At 45.9% G+C, this 12,074-nt stretch overlaps 1 non-coding gene across 1 annotated transcript; it reads right to left on the bottom strand.

The window, feature by feature from the left end:
• Window positions 1-2,213: 2,213 nt before the first annotated feature.
• Window positions 2,214-2,320, bottom strand: LOC128580010 (U6 spliceosomal RNA). The gene has a single exon (XR_008378374.1). It is a non-coding gene; the product is annotated as a U6 spliceosomal RNA (small nuclear RNA).
• Window positions 2,321-12,074: the final 9,754 nt, after the last annotated feature.

Here is a 12,074-nt window from a genome sequence, read left to right as displayed (position 1 = left end):
AAAATTCTCCAAGCACGATGGCATGTGTGTGGTAGTTGTAGCTCCTCCCTCAAGAGGCAGAGACAGGAAGATTGCTTGAGCCCAGGAGTTCAAGGTTACAGTGTGCTATGATCACACCATTGCACTTAAGACTGGGCAACAGACTGAGTGACCCCATCTCTAAAAGAAAAGGAAAAAAAAAAACAAATAAAACCAGATAAAGAGTGCAAACTCAGCACATTTCATCTCTTCATCTAGGGGGAGGCCAGAATGGGAATTGACTGCTAAAGCGGCAGTTCTCAACCTGTGGATTGCGACCCCTTTGTAACAATGAAAATACATCGTGGCATTAGGAAGGTTGAGAACCACTGGCCTAAAGGGTATAGGTTTCCTTCTGTGGTTATGAAAATGTTCTAGAAAGGCTCGGCGCCTATAGCTCAGCGACTAGGGCCCCAGCCACATACACCGGAGCTGGTAGGTTCGATTCCAGCCCAAGCCAACTATAACCAAAAAATAGCCAGGCGTTGTGGCGGGTGCCTGTGGTCCCAGCTACTTGGGAGGCTGAGGCAAGAGGATCACTTAAGCCCAAGAGTTGGAGGTTGCTGTGAGCTGTGACACCACGGCACTCAATCCAGGGCGACAGCTTGAGACTCTGTCTCAAAAAAAAAAAAAGAAAATGTTCTAGAACTAGGCAGCAGTGGCATTTGCACAGCATTGTGAATGTACTAAATACCATTGAATTGTGTACCTTAAAATTGTCTTGTTAATGTGAATTTTTTTTTTTTTTGTAGAGACAGAGTCTCACTGTACCGCCCTCGGGTAGAGTGCCGTGGTGTCACCCGGCTCACAGCAACTCTAACTCTTGGGCTTAGGTGATTCTCTTGCCTCAGCCTCCGGAGCAGCTGGGACTACAGGTGCCCGCCACAACGCCCTGCTATTTTTTTTTTTTTTGTTATTGTTGCAGTTTGGCCGGGGCTGGGTTTGAACCTGCCACCCTCGGCATATGGGGCCGGCGCCCTACTCACTGAGCCACAGGCGCCGCCCAATGTGAATTTTTTTTAGAGACAGGGTCTCCTTCTTCAGCCCAGGTTGGAGGGCAGTGGCGCCATCATAGCTCACTGCAGCCTTTAACTCCTGGGCTCAAGTGATCCTCCACCTCAGCCTCCTAAGTAGCTAGGATTACAACCATTGGCCTGGATTTTTTTTTTTTTTTTTTTTTGAGGCTTTTGGCCGGGTGTGGGTTTGAACCTACCACGTCCGGCATATGGGGCCGGCGCCGCCCTGGCCTGGATAATATTTTATTTTTTTATTTTTATTTTTTTGTAGCATTGGGATCTCACTGTATTGCCCAGATTTTACATGAATTTTACCATACATACAAAAAGTAAAGATCATATATTATAACATGTGGGAGATTCTTCCCATCTACAACAGAAGCTTCTTGAGGGTTTTCTCATCCTGGAAGTTCTCCTTTTCCTATGTGTAGTGTTTGAAGCAAGCACACAGATGTTCTCATCTTTGCCAGGTATCTCAACAGCTACAATTATTACTTTTTTTTATGTGAAGTAGTTTTTATTTGAAAATCAGTTTTAAGGGTGGCGCCTGTGGCTCAGTGAGTAGGGCGCCGGCCCCATATACCGAGGGTGGTGGGTTCAAACCCAGCCCCGGCCAAACTGCAACAAAGAAATAGCCGGGTGTTGTGGCGGGCGCCTGTAGTCCCAGCTGCTCGGGAGGCTGAGGCAGGAGAATCGCGGAAGCTCAAGAGTTAGAGGTTGCTGTGAGCCGTGTGACGCCACGGCACTCTACCCGAGGGCGGTACAGTGAGACTCTGTCTCTACAAAAAAAAAAAGAAAATCAGTTTTAAAGCACTTTTCATGCTCTAAACAAAAATTCAATGCTGCATCATGTCCCATATCTTGTATTTTAAAATCTCTTTTTTTTTTTTGTAGAGAAAGAGTCTCACTTTATGGCCCTTGGTAGAGTGCCGTGGCATCACACAGCTCACAGCAACCTCCAGCTCCTGGGCTTAAGCGATTCTCTTGCCTCAGCCTCCCGAGTAGCTGGGACTACAGGCGCCCGCCACAACGCCCGGCTATTTTTTGGTTGCAGTTTGGCCGGGGCTGGGTTTGAACCCGCCACCCTCGTATATGGGGCTGGCGCCCTACTCACTGAGCCACAGGTGCCGCCCTTAAAATCTCTTAATACACTGTCAGCTACAATTCTTTTTCTTATTTAAAAATATGGAACACTCCACGAATTTGCGTGTCATGCTTGCGCGGGGGCCATGCTAATCTTCTCTGTATCATTCCAATTTTAGTATATGTGCTGCCGAAGTGAGCACAGTTACAATTCTTAAAATAATAAAATATTTTTCCTTACTCCTCTGACATTCCAGGTCCTTTAAAACACTTCTTTTGGCTGGGCAAGGTGGCTCATGCCTATAATCCTAGCACTCTGGAAAGCTGAGGCAGGAGGATTGCTTGAGCTCAGGAGTTCAAGACCAGCTTGAGCAAGAGCAAGACCTCATTTCTACTAAAAATAGAAAAACTAGCTGGGCATTGTGGCAGGTGCTTGTAGTTCCAGCTACTTGGGATGTTGAGGCAGGAAGATTACTTGAACCCAGGAATTTGAGGTTGCTGTGAGTGAGGCTGACACCACTGCACTCTAAACTGAGACCACGAAGTGAGACTCTGCTTCAAAAAACAAAACAAAACAAAACAAACACAAAAGGCGCTCTGTGGCTCAGTGAGTAGGGTGTGGGCCCCATATACCGAGGGTGGCAGGTTCAAACCCAGCCCTGGCCAAACTGCAAAAAAAAATAGTCGGGCGTTGTGGCGGGTGCCTGTAGTCCCAGGTACTCGGGAGGCTGAGGCAAGACAATCACCTAAGCCCAACAGCTGGAGGTTGCTGTGAGCTGTGACGTCACAGCACTCTACCAAGGGTGAAAAAATGAGACTCCATCTCAAAAAAAACACACATACATACAAAAGTAAATGAAAGAGATTCATTCTTATGACTTAAGCGATTTTTAGAAAGATGTTTCCATAATTTTCAGACTTCATAGCACCTTAGAGCTGGGAGGGACCTTGGGGGTCTCCTAGTGCAAGATAGAGACAGGGCAGAGAGCTCCAGGGTAATTTTGTAGAAGAAATAGGGATCTGGAGCATTAGAGGAGAGATTGGGGTAGGAAAAGGAACTGGGAGAACGAAGGACTTCCTCAAGAGAGAAAAGGTAGCTTAAGAAGATTATTCAGCTGGCACTTTGGAAACCACCCTACCCAGAAGAAAGGCCCAGAAAGGCAGGAGAACTAGACAGGAGACTCACAGAGCCATGCAGCTGTACCCAGAGCAGACACTCTCAACAGAGAGACAGATTTCAAAGGAAAGAGCACTTTAGGGCTTAACAACAAAAACCAGTTGCAGTCCTTTGTCCCAACTCACCCTGATAGAACTCTCTAGAAGCAACTACTGGAAACTCTTTTTTTTTTTTCCAACCCCCTCCCCAACTATTTTAACTGTTCTGATGTTTGCCTCGGTATTTATAAACATGTTTCTGTTGTTATTTCTTGATTTTTCCACTTTAGACATTATTTACTAACTTCTTACTACTAGAGATTTAGGATTTTGCTCTCCCCTACTAAAAACCAGGTGGGCTGTAGTGAATTGGAAAGCAAGTGACCCATCTGAAAGGGAGGCAGCTACTACTTAGCAGGTTACTGCCAGGGAATGCATGGTAGATTGCGCCAGTTAAAATGTGTTCACTTGTAAGTAATTAAAATACAACCAGAGACTGACCTACCAATAAAGCTCACACTAAAAGTCCGGGGTAATTCAGGCTTCGGGGTTGGTTTGATTTAGCAGATCACCAATGTCATCAAAGCTGACTTTGACGTGAGATGGTTGCCAACAATTCCCAGAGCTACTTAAGTCCTTGTCCATATCCAGAGAGATAAAAATTCACTTCTAGAAGCCTCTTCTTCATGAGCCTGTAGTGAATCTCTGTTCATCTGAACTGGGTCAAATGCCTATAGTAGATATGTGGGGCCCTACCCAGATCCCCTCTTCCCTACAGACACACGCATCCCTCAGTTGCTGGGGATGTTCCTGCTCTCAGCCTTGGGAAACCACTTAAACCCATCCCAAGATGCAATGTGAGGCAGTGACTGGGTGATGTGGGGATACACTTCAATCTAGGACAACTCTGAAGGGCGATCCCAGCTCCTGAGCTCCAGATGAGACAAGGTTGTAAATACAGAACAGTTATTTCACTGGTCAGCTTCTCTCCACACCCAACCCTGCCTTCTTCACTTCCCCATAGGTGTGTGTCCTGAGAAAACTCTACAGTAAACCTCTGCATGCACCTCTCCAACTTAGATTCTGTTTCCAGGGAACTCAACCAAAGACAATGCTCACTTCTGAATCAAAGAATCTGACAAAAGGTGGGACTATGCTGACAGATTAGGATTAATTTGCATGTCCTATCTGAGAACCAAAGGTGGAATCAGACTCTCACAACACATATAAGCTGAGCCAGTAAGGAGGAAGATGGATCAAAACTTTGTATTACTGGCCCAGCATGGTGGCTCACTCCTGTAATCCCAGCACGCTGGGAGTCTGAGGTGGGTGGATTGCTTGAGCTCAGGAGTTCGAGACCAGCCTGAGCAAGAGTGAGACCCTATCTCTACTAAAAATAGAAAAAAAACTAGCTGGGCATTGTAGCGGGTACCTATAGTCCCAGCTACTAGGGAGGCGGAGGCAAAAGGATTGCTTAAGCCCAAGAGTTTGAGGTTGCTGTGAACTATGATGCCACAGCAGTCTACCCAGGGCAACAAAATGAGACTGTCTCAAAAAAAAAAAAAAAACAACTGAATCTCTTTTTTTTTTTTTTTGTAGTGACAGAGTCTCACTTTATGGCCCTCGGTAGAGTGCCGTGGCCTCACACAGCTCACAGCAACCTCCAACTCCTGGGCTTAAGCGATTCTCTTGCTTCAGCCTCCGGAGTAGCTGGGACTACAGGCGCCCGCCACGACGCCCGGCTATTTTTTGGGTGCAGTTTGGCCGGGGCCGGGTTTGAACCCGCCACCCTCAGGTATATGGGGCCGGCGCCTTACCAACTGAGCCACAGGCGCCTCCCTGAATTTCTTTTTCTTTGCAGTTTTTGGCTGGGGGCTGGGTTTGAACACGCCACCTCCGGCATATGTGGTCAGCGCCCTACTCCTTTGAGCCACAGGCACCGCCCAAAACTTTGAATTATTAATAAAAAATGGAAGAACTGGGTGGCCCTGTGGCTCAGTGGGCAGGGCACCAGCCCCATATACCTAGAGTGACAGGTTCAAACCCTGCCCTGGCCAAAGTGCAACAAAAAAATAGCCGGGTGTTGTGGTGGGCATCTATAGTCCCAGCTACTTGGGAGGTAGAGGTGAGAGAATCGCTTGAGCCCAGGAGTTGGAGGTTGCTGTGATGCCACTGCACTCTACCCAGGGCGAAGCTTGAGGCTCTGTCTCAAAAAAAAAAAAAAGAAAGAAAAGAAATTAGCATTATATTCTAGCATGTCAAAGCTAGACTTCCAGAGATTATGCAGTCCGGCTCTCTCAGCTGATAGAAGAAGATATAGAGAAGGAAAGGGACCCACCTAAGTTTTATAGTAAAACCAGGACCAGGACCCTGAACTTTCCAGAGCAGCATTCTTCCCACTTTGTTCCAAGTAGCCCATTTCAGTCATTAAGAAGAAATGATAATCCAGCTATTGCAAAGTGACAGAGTTTCCTGGATAATGACCTTTAAGATTCTCACAAATTTCCAATCAGCCAAAGTCAATGTAAAAAAAAAAAAAAAAAGAAAGAAAGAAAAAACGATTCTCACAAATAGATGGTAACCAATCTCTGCACTCCATTCCTTTTCAGCAGTCTAGAATGCCTAATCATATATAGAGATATTGTATTTTTTTCAGGGTTTAACAAAATATTTTTTGAAATGGTAATATGTTCATATGGTTCAAAACATATATATATATTTTTGAGACAGAGCCTCAAGTTGTTGCCCTGGGTAGAGTGCTGTCGCATCACAGCTCACAGCAACCTCCAACTCCTGGGCTCAAGCGATTCTCCTGTCTCAGCCTTACAAGTAGCTGGGACTACCAGCGCCAGCCACGACGCCCGGCTATTTTTTGGTTGTAGTTGTCCTTATTGTTTGGCAGGCCCAGGCTGGATTCAAACCCACCAGCTCTGGTGTGTGGCTGGTGCCTTAGCCGCTTAAGCTATAGGCGCCGAGCCAGACTTTTTTTTTTGACACAGAGCCTCAAGCTATTGCCCTGGGTAGAGTGCTGTGGCATCACAGCAACCTCCAACTCCTGGGCTCAAGCGATTCTCCTGCCTCCACCTCCCAAGTAGCTGGGACTACAGGCGCCCACCACAACACCGGGCTATTTTTTGGTTGCAGCCATCATTGTTGTTTGGTGGGCTGGGGCTGGATTTGAACCCGCCAGCTCAGGCGTATGTGGCCTTAGTCGCTTGAGCCACAGGTGCCGAGCCTTCAAAACATATTTTTTTTTTTTTGGTTGCAGTTCAGCCAGGGCTGGGTTTGAACCCGCCACCCTCGGTATATGGGGCCGGCACCCTACTCACTGAGCCACGGGTGCCACGGTCAAAACATATTTTTTAAGTGTAGAAATGTATATACTAAAACATTTTAACCTTTTTCTTCCCTATCCCGCCTGCTCCCCTCCCACAGGTGATTTCTTTTATTCATTTTGTGAACTGAGAAATTTAAAGTCAATTCTTTTTATCAAAATTATCTGGTTGAGTGGAGATCCTGAGACTTAGAAAGCCCTAGTGAAGGAAAGAATGAAAAAATTTACCAAGTCTGAGTTCAGAGTTCTTTCCATAATGTCATCCTGCCTTTAAAAATACCTGGGGTGTGTGGGAAGAGTTTAGATACTAGGAGCATGATGAGAGGTACAAGTTGGCCTGGAAGGCAGGCTGAGCTACTGAACCAGAGTTTCTTAAATTCCCTGACAGGACTGAATGGTCCAAGCTGTGATGAAAAGAGGGACTTGCCAGACAGGTCCCTCTACCTTGAAACAAGACTTGATTCATCCTGCACCTTCATCTAGCACATGTGATCTGTCACAAAGCCTTGTCAAGTCTTCTTGTAAAATACTTATCCTATCTGTCTCTCTTTTTCTCTTCTTACAACAAAAAGCTGGTTCCAGACTTTAGTCACTTCACACATGAGTTATTGCCACAGGCTTTTAATTGGTCTACTGGTGCAGAAATAGCTTTAACCTAAATGAGCATGTATTGCATCCAATTTCCACTTATAGCTTATATGTAAATTATGCTGGTCTAGTTTCTGTCTCTCTCTCTCGCTCTCTTTTTCTTGACAGTTTCACTTTGTTGCCCTGGGTAGAGTGCCAGGGCTTCATAGCTCACAAAAACCTCAAACTCTTTGGGTTCAAACAATCCATTTGCCTCAGGCTTCTGAGTAGCTGGGACTACAAGCACCTACCATAATGCCTGGCTAATTTTTTTCTATTTTTAGTAGAGACAGGGGTCTCACTCTTGCTCAGGCTAGTCTTGAACTTGTGAGCTCAAGTGATCCACCTGCCTCAGCCTCCCAGCGTGCTAGGATTACAGGCGTGAGGCACCATGCCCAGCCAGCCTACTTCTTTCAACATTAACTCCATGTAGTGGAAACAACTCCATGAATGTTTTAGTTAAAAAGGCCACCCAAAAAAGACTTGCTTTAGCTCAGAAACAAAGCTGGTCATGAGAAAGAAGAGACTTGTTCAGCAAATGAGTAAACAAATTGTGGCATATTCATACCCTGGAATACTACTCATCAATAAAAAGAAATGAGCCATTGAGGCACCCAACAATCTAGGTAAATCTTTTTTTTTTTTTTTTTTCTTTTGGCCGGGGCTGGGTTAGAACCTGCCACCTCCGGCATATGGGACCGGTACCCTACTCCTTGAGCCACAGGCCCTGCCCAATCTAGGTAAATCTTAAAACATCCTCTTGAGTGCAAGAAGTCAGCCACAGGCGAATACATGCAGTATGATTCCAATCATATGAAGTTCAAGAACAGACAAAATAATCTTCAAGGATATAATTTAGAGTGAGAGTTGTCTCTGTTGGGTGGGCTTCAGAAGGAACACAGGGGAAGACAGTGCTTTCTGTCTTGATTGAGAGGCTGGTTATACAGGTGTACACTTTTGTCTGAACTCATCAACTGCATGCTTGAGATCTGCACATTTTATCTGTTCCTCAGAGAAAGACAGAGATAAAGAGACCCACGTAGGTTGCTGTAGAAAACCTGTATGTCTGGCAAAAAACAGTGGCTTTTGAGTAGATCCCTGTTCTCTGTCAGCTTCTCACTAAAAAAATCTGAAGAAATGGGAAAATTAAGAATCTCTAACACCATAAAAGATCAACAGAAACTAATGCCAGAGCCGCGGCAGCAGCTCTATCATATTGTGGTGCATGCTGTAGCTGTATTAAAAAAAAGTGACCCTGGGCGGTGCCTGTGGCTCAACGAGTAGGGCGCTGGCCCCAAATGCCGGAGGTGCTGGGTTCAAACCCAGCCCTGGCCAAAAACTGCAACGAAAAAAAAGAAAACGTGACCCACTTCAGAGCTCACATCATATCCACCCACCTTCATTTCATGAACGGATGGTGGATGGCCTGAGAAAAGGTAGGAATGCCCTGGACTCCCCTCCCACATGAGCTGTTCCCTGTCACGGGGACATCAGCCCTGCGGAAACAGGTCTTTGAGTCCAGCAGAGCACCTTTTCCTGGCATCTGCAACCATGGTCAGGGCCCTCCTCTGCCAGCTTGCTGGCTTTTTAAACTTAAATTTCATTTGTTTCAGAGTAATACAGTTTTTTTTTGTGATCTTTTTGGCCGGGGCTGGGTTTGAACTCGCCACCTCTGGCATATGGGACTGGCGCCCTACTTCTTGAGCCACAGGCACCGCCCAGTACACAGTTTTAAATGTCAAATAGGGGTGGCGCCTTTGGCTCAGTGAGTAGGGCGCGGGCCCCATATACAGAGGGTGCCGGGTTCAAACCTGGCTCCAGCCAAACTGCAACAACAAAAAAAAAATAGCCAGGCACTGTGGCAGGTGCCTGTAGTCCCAGCTACTTAGGAGGCTGAGGCAAGAGAATCACTTAAGCCCAAAAGTTGGAGGTTGCTGTGAGCTGTGACAGTACAGCACTCTACAGAGGGCAATAAAGTGAGACTCTGTCTCTACAAAAAAAAAAAAAAAAAATGTCAAATAGGACTACTCCAAAATTTATTACCCAAAACAGCAGTTCCCTGCCTTGACTCTTCCTGCCTAACTTGTTCTCCAGAGGCTGGGCTTTTGGTTCTTTTGTTTGCCTCTTTTTATATAAATACTCTGATTTTATTACTCCTTTAAAAAATTTTTCATCATTAATATTAACTGTTGACTTCTGACTATGAAAAGTAAGAATTTTGCTCTCTTGATCCTCATTCCCACACAATTTTTAGTCCCCCCTTCATTTTAGTAATGGTTATTCATGTTAATGTGACTCTGCATATAATATTTGCAGTTAATTACCAGACCTACATACACCATATTATAATTGTATTTCTTTCCTTGACAACTTTTAATTTTTCTTGAAGTTAAGAATTACCTCTTTTGGCTCGGTGCTCGTAGCACAGTGGTTCCAGCACCAGCCACATGCACGGAGGGTGGCAGGTTCAAATCCGACCCGGGCCAGCTACACAACAATGACAACTGCAACAAAAAAATAGCTGGTCGTTGTGGCAGGCGCCTGTAGTCCCAGCTACTTGGGAGGCTGAGGCAAGAGAATCACTTAAGCCCAAGAGTTTGAGGTTCCTGTGAGCTGTGACACCACGGCACTCTACCAAGGGTGACATAGTGAGACTCTGTCTCAAAAAAAAAAAAAAAGATTACCTCTTTTGCCAAGCAGGATGGTTCACTCCTTTAATCCTAGCACTCTGGGAGGCTGAGGCAGGTGGATTGCTTGAGCTCGGGAGTTCCAGATCAGCCTGAGCGAGATCGAGACCCCTGTCTCTACTGAAAAATAGAAAAACTAGTCAGGAATTGCAGAAAGACTAGTTGGGTGTTACGGCAGGCCCCCTAGTCCCAGCTATTTGCGAGACTGAAGCAAGAGGACCACTTGAGCTTAGGAGTTTGAGATTGCTGTGAGCTGTGATGCCACAGCACTCTACCCAGGGTGACAGAGTGAGACTGTCTCAAAAAAAGGAAGGAAGGGAGGGAGGGAGGGAGGCCCTCTTTTTGTTTTGCATTTGCTTAATTTTCTCTCTCTACTAAGGCTATAAAACGCCTGTCACCTGTCAGTGCACTTATATAGGCAGCAACCTTGATTGTTATTTCTGGACACCTTTCCAGCAGCCCTCAGGCCCGCTGAACAGTGACCATTGTGGAAGTGTATTCTCCAGTACCTTCCCAGAAAGGAGTGTACAGAGGGCCAATACTCTGAGACCTTGCATGTATGGAAATGTCTTTATTCTATTCTCATTCTTCAACGATTGCTTGGTTGTATGAGGTTTTTTTTTTTTTTTTTTTTTAGATAGAGCCTCAAGCTGTCGCCCTGGGTAGAGTGCCAAAGCATCACAGCTCACAGCAACCTCCAACTCCTGGGCTCAAGCGAGTCTCCTGTCTCCGCCTCCCAAGTAGCTGGGACTACAGGCACCCGCCACAACACCCAGATATTTTTTGGTTGCAGCCATCATTGTTGTTTGGCGGGCCTGGGCTGGATTCGAACCCGCCAGCTCAGGTGTATGTGGCTGGCGCCTTAGCCGCTTGAGCCACAGGCGCCAAGCCTGTTTGTTTGTTTTTTGAGACAGAGCCTCAAGCTGTCGCCCTGGGTAGAGTGCTGTGGCATCACAGTTCACAGCAACCTCCAACTCCTGGGCTCAAGCTATTCTCCTGCCTCAGCCTCCCAAGTAGCTGGGACTACAGGCACCCGCCACAACACCCAGATATTTTTTGGTTGCAGCCATCATTCCTGTTTGGCGGGCCCAGGCTGGATTCAAACCCACCAGCTCTGGTGTATGTGGCTGGCACCTTAGCCACTTGAGCCACAGGCACCAAGCTGGTTGTATAAGTTTTAGATGAAGATAATCTCTCAGAATTTTGAAAATGTGGACTTGCTTCCCTGTTTTCTAGTTGCCTATGTTCTATTGAGAAGGCTCATGCCATTTTGATTTCTCACCCTTTGATTATGGCTTTTTTTTCTCTTAGGATACTTATAGGATCTTTAGTTTTCTTTTCTTCTTTTTTTTTTTTTTAATTTTATTGATAAGTGGATCTTTAGTTTTCTGTACTTTCATTGTGGTAGGTCTTAGTGGACCTTTCCTTGTAATACAACACAAGGAACTGTTTAGTATTACTGCTTGATAATTTCAATCTTTACGGATATAGGGACTAAAAATACTACCCAGTTGAGGATCCTCAATGAAAATGCCACCTTGCTTTCTGATTGCCCTGAGGTGATGCCCATTGGTCTTTAAGACTTACCCGTGGACACAGAGTTCCCACAGAAACACTTCTTAGTACCTTTATAGTAAAAATGAATGAATATTGGGCGGCGCCTGTGGCTCAGTGAGTAGGGCGCCGGCCCCATATGCCGAGGGTGGCGGGTTCAAACCCAGCCCCGGCCAAACTGCAACAAAAAAATAGCCGGGCGTTGTGGCTGGCGCCTGTGGTCCCAGCTGCTTTGGAGGCTGAGGCAGGAGAATCACGTAAGCCCAAGAGTTAAAGGTTGCTGTGAGCCGTGTGACGCCACGTCACTCTACCAGAGGGCGGTACAGTGAGACTCTGTCTCTACCAAAAAAAAAAAAAAAAAAAGAATGAATATTCAATGATGATCATATACTGAGGAAAGACTCTAAAATAAGAGCCAGAACTCTGAGTTACTAAAAGGAACTTGAAGGCTGGGCATAGTGGCTCATGCCTATAATCCTAGCACTCTGGGAGGTGGGTGGATCACCTGAGCTGAGGCGTTTGAAACCAGGCTGAACAAGAGTGAGACCTTATCTCTGCTAAAATAGAAAAATTAGCCAGGAGTGGTGGCAGGAGCCTTTA

The sequence above is a fragment of the Nycticebus coucang genome, chromosome 2 (genome assembly GCF_027406575.1).
Source record: "Nycticebus coucang isolate mNycCou1 chromosome 2, mNycCou1.pri, whole genome shotgun sequence".
Lineage (NCBI taxonomy): Eukaryota > Metazoa > Chordata > Mammalia > Primates > Lorisidae > Nycticebus > Nycticebus coucang.
The sequence above is the reverse complement of the archived record's forward strand: the minus strand, read 5'-3'. Positions and strand labels throughout refer to the sequence as shown.